This window comes from Azolla caroliniana, unplaced genomic scaffold (assembly GCF_043228905.1).
Source record: "Azolla caroliniana isolate FFs.n. ecotype wild unplaced genomic scaffold, voAzoCaro1.0.p SCAF_13, whole genome shotgun sequence".
In the NCBI taxonomy this organism is placed as follows: Eukaryota; Viridiplantae; Streptophyta; class Polypodiopsida; order Salviniales; family Salviniaceae; genus Azolla; species Azolla caroliniana.
The window spans coordinates 15,891,560-15,896,741 of NW_028230448.1; positions in this window are offsets into that span (position 1 = coordinate 15,891,560).

Below are 5,182 nucleotides of genomic sequence, written 5' to 3' on the forward strand. Positions count from 1 at the left end.
CTACAGATGGATCTGCAAGGTGAAGTATAACGCCGATGGCTCCATAAATTGCTACAAAGCTCGACTCGTAGCGAAAGGATACACACAAACACATGGAGTCGACTACGAAGAGACATTTGCCTCGGTGGCAAAGATGATGACTGTGCAAACCGTGATCGCACTTGTAACGGCGAAAGGGTTGCACCTCCACCAAATGGACGTCAAGAACGCCTTTCTTCAAGGCGAATTAGAAGAGGAGGTGTACATGGTACAATTGTTGGGAAATCGGTCCCTCCGGATGGGATCCGGTTATGAATGAGGAGATCCGGAAACCGAATTAGATGGACCCGGTGTGAACTGGAAGTGAAGACATATTTGTAAATATGTTTTGAGTAAGCCTATTGAGGCTATATTTGTAAATAGCCCTAAGTATAAATATGACTTAGGGCAATCACTTTGTAGTTATGTGAGAAGGTTGTCATATTGTTGTAGTGATAATTGTTGTATAGAGAGAGAGTGAGATACAGAGCTATACTCGGTTGTAACCGCCAGCTGACGAAGATACAGAGCTCGACGTCATTACCTCTGAGTCTCTGTTTGTACCTTTTCCTATATAGTGATAGTTTGGAGTTTGTGGGCTCCCGTGTTTTTTCCCTATTAGGGTTTTTCACGTGAATATTTTGTGTACTCTCTACTTCCCGTTTCTCTGGTTCATTTCCATTTCTGTGACTCAAGACTCAGTTGTGGCCGAGCAATATTCCGCTGTCAAGTTGTTACGCTCTTCGTGTGTGGAAAGAGGCGGGACCATAGGGGCCTTGAACCAAGGAGAGTGAGAAAGAAGAGAGAGAGAGAGCGCAACTTGCAGAAACACAGAGGGAGAAAGAGAGAGAACAAGTCTTAATTACAAAATCAATATCGATTACAACCGGCAAGTCGGCAATGAACCCAACTCAGGCGAACACACACACACACACACACACACACACACACACACACACAGATGCTCACGCACGCACACAACCCGATTGCACTGTGGAGCCTCTGGTGGAAGCACACGGGCTGTCCACAAAGCAGAGGCAACTCAGCTCGAAATCCTGCAGAGAACGACGAACGATGGAGGAGAGAGCTCGGTCCTAGTCCGACAACACTTCGTCCTTGCTCCTTAAAACGCGATATCTTCATCCGCCTTCTTCCTTCCCTTTTATAGGCCGTCGAGGCAGGCCGTTGCACCCTCGTTTTCATCAATTTATTCTCTATCCTTTCAGACAGAGATACTCTTTGATTTCCTAGACATTCAATGCGTCACATCTAGTCTATTTACACCCATCGTCCTACTCCTAGTTATGTACAAGGTATTAATTGGCGTGGAAAAGTGTAGGACCGGTTCATGCGCCTTGCTTCGCCGATTCCGCTTCTGGCCGGTTTTCTCCATGACATCCTCCCCCACCAAACTGCGCATCCATCGGTATGCGCTGGAGAGGGACAAACACCGGAGAAAACCGGCTCGCGTTCACTCGTCGCTCTCCGAATTATCGGCGTCCCCGAACCGATCGTCGTCGTTATCGCTCCCCCGCTCCGGCTCGTCTTCGTACCGCTTCTTGAATGCTTTAATCCACTTCTCGGCTACCGGCACCACCAATCGTGTCCCGTCGAGCTCCGCAAGATGGTACATGCCGTTGTCGTTCGTGCTCGTCACCGCGTAGTGCCCTAACCATCTCCTCGCAAATTTGCGGGTCGCCTTGTGCTGGTTGTCGAGGCTGCTGTCGTAAACCAGCACCCAATCACCTTCCTCGATCTTCTTCGGATGTTGCCGGTGTGTCCGGTCGAACCGAGTTTTGTTTCGTTCTCTTTCCGCGCAGCTTCTCCTGCGCCCGTTCCACGTCTCCGGCCTCCACTCAAGTTGCCGGGTCCGCGCTGCCAACAACTCTTCCTGGCTCATTTTGTCCTTCCAGCCCACTGCGGCCCACGAAGAAACCGTCCGTTCCACCGGCATGATCGGCTTCTGCCCATACATTAGTTCTGCCGGCATGAACCCCGTTACCGAACTGTGCGTAGTCCAGTCCGCCCACACCGCATAGGGTAGGAGCCACGACCAGTTCCCGACTTGGCCTCCACACGCCCGTACTAACGGTTTGACGATCGGTCTGTGTTTGCGTTCCACCTTCCCGTTAGCCTCCGGATTGTACGCCATGGTGAGCGAGAGTTTAACCCTAGTCGGTCAAATAACTCTTCAGCCTCTTGCGCATCTAGTTCTCCGCGGTCGGCCACGATCTTGCCGACGCACCCGTACCGACGTACCACATCTTCGATTAAACCAACACACGGCCGCAATCGTTTTGTTCTGCAATGCTCGGCCTTCCACTTGGTTCGTCAGGTCCTCTTGAGCCAGCACCAGATATCGCGTCTGCCCTACCCCCATCGGCATCGTCACCAGATCCACCATCCACTTGAAGTGGACGGTCGGAGGGTAGGTCGGGTGAAGCTCGTCTCGATGTCGGACTATGGAGTGCATCTAATAGCTTTCGCAAGTCGTTACGAACCGATGCACGTCCCGGTATAGTCCCGACCACTAGTACTTCCCCTTCAGCTTCTCGAATGTGGCCCATGTCCCACGGTGTCTGGCCCAAGGACTCTTGTGGTACGCCATAAGTAGCACTTTTTGCTCGTCCTCCCTCGCAACTACGCGGAGTGGGGTGCCGCTTCGCTTCTTCGGGTGCTTCTATATGCGCCCTTCCCGTAGGAAGAACCGGTACGCCTTCTTCCGCACTTGACAGGCCTCTTCTCTCGTCCACGCCATGTCTGGCGTCATCGTCCTAGGTACCTCCCGATTCGAAGCCACTCTCCATCGTATTCGCTCTCGTCGAACTCGTTAAGCGCCGGAGTGCTCCTCGTCCCAGTTGTTACGCCAGCTGATTCGAAGAAGTCCTCGCCGACTTCTTCGTCTTCCGAAACCATGCCGTCCTCGTCGCTGAACCTCGCCCTCGAAAGCATGTCGGCCATGGCGTTGTCCTTTCCGAAAATGTGTCGCATTTCCGGATTCAGGGACTTGACGTACGCTATCCATCAGAGCATTGCCAGGTCCGGCGTCGTGCATCCGGAAACCATACCAAGAATCGGCAGGCAATTTGTCTTAATGATTACTTTCGTCCTGATCAGATAGTTTTTGTTGGCCTTAACTACCGAAATGATACCCCATAGCTCGCGCTTAACTTGGGCGTATCCTTGCTGCCGCTCACTCAATACCTTCGCCCCGAACCGGATCGGGAACCGTATGCCATTGTTGTCCTCCTGATTGATCACCCACCCGATCCCGGTAGGGCTCGTGTCCACCATCATGTAAATGGGGACTTCCTTGCGATAAACCGCTTTTCGGAGAGGCAGTGCCGCGGTGAGCGCCTCCTTCAGTCTTTGGACCGACTTCGTGTGCTCGTCTCTCCACTCAAATTTACGCCCTTTCTTCAATAGCCCGTAGAGCGGTTCTGCGACATGCGCGTAGTGCAGAATCCAGATGTGGTAGAACACGCACGCACCCAAGAATCTGCGGACCTCCGTAACCGACCCACAGTCGTCCTTCATCACAGAGATGGCTTCTACCTTCGCCGGGGACGATTTCCGGCCATAGGGCCCCGCATAGGTGTCCGACTACCAGGATCTCCGTCTGCCCGAATGCTGATTTCTCTCCGGAGAAGGTGAGCTGCGCGCTCTCGAGCCTCTGCAACACCTTATCGCAGTCGTTGATGTGGTTCACGACGAACCTTTGTCATCCGTCCAGCCCGACCGTTTCGTCTGTATCCTCCATCGGACACCCTTTTATCAGTACGTCGTCTAGGAACGACATAGTGATGTCCGGGATGTAGTCCCTCAACACCTTGTTCATTGCGTTCACCATGTGTGCCACCAAATTCGTTCCTCCTTGCGGTAGGGTACACATACGCACCAAGCCGAGAGGAGTCGGCATTGTTGTGATGTCCTTGCTCTCTACGGCTAGTTGGAACTGATCATACCCTGAGTACAGATCCCCGACCGAGTAGATCGACCTCCCTACGAAGGCCTCCGCGAACTCATCAATGGTCAGTTCGATACCTGCGTTTCGAATGGTCACCTTGTTGACCGGCTGCAGGTCTTGTATGAAGCGCAATGTGCCGTTCTTCTTTGGCATTGTAAACCACCTATTCGAATATGGGGCACTCGACGGTTCGAGGATGCCCATCTCCACCTTCTGTTTCAGTAGCTCCATCAGCTTCAGGATGTGAGCTCTGGGTACCGGAATCGGTTTGAGATTCCATGGCACATGCAGTACCGTATAGATCACCATTGGCTCGACGATTGTCGGGTCTACACACCCGATCTCCTCCGGCGAGAATGTGAAGGCCTTCTCATGCCTTCCGAGCATCCTTCGAAACTGGTCCTCCTCCTCCGGCAGTAGAAAGCCACCCCCACCAACCTTGAGCTCCCGTGGCATTATGTTGGTGAACCGGTGCCCTATGCCGGCTAGACTCCGTAAACTTGGGTCCGACGTGACCCCTTTTATCCGCTCTCCGCTGCCCTCCGGCAAGGGTGCCGCAACTGGCCTCACCTTCCAGTCCACAGTCTTATACTTCATGTCCACGCAGGCCATTCGATCCGACCCGATCCTCTCCCCGAAGTTCGCGATGACTTCGTACATTCCCATCGAGCTAACCGGAACGGTCCGGTCTTTGCTAAGGCCTTCATCGACTACCTATGGTAATTCTCAATTGGACTGTGAAGTCGAAACAAGGAGTGCGGACGGTAGGCAATCGGTGGGTGCAATATGTAAGATGTAGAGTTATAGAGAAAAGGTTTAGGGTTTAGGAATTAGGGTTTGAGTTTTGGTTTAGGTTTAGGTTTAGGGTTAGGGTTTAGTGTTTGTTTTTGGCTTAGGGTTTAGAGGGTAAAAGGGTTTATGATTAAGTGCAAGAGGGGATAAAATGAAAAGAAACACCAAGAATAATTTGAGCACACCCAAATCATTTAAAAGAGACCGCCTCCACGACGCCGCTAATCTCTTCGTCGAGGGAGAGGACTCCACACGCCCTAAGCCGTCTCTCCGCCCGCTTCCTCTCCTGGCTACTGATGCCAGTTAACGTACAACCTCCGTTTTCAGAGAGCCAAAATTTCCTACCTATAATACATGTGTGGGGTTCTTCCGGGGTGTTCGGACTATCTCGACCGCACGCCTTGA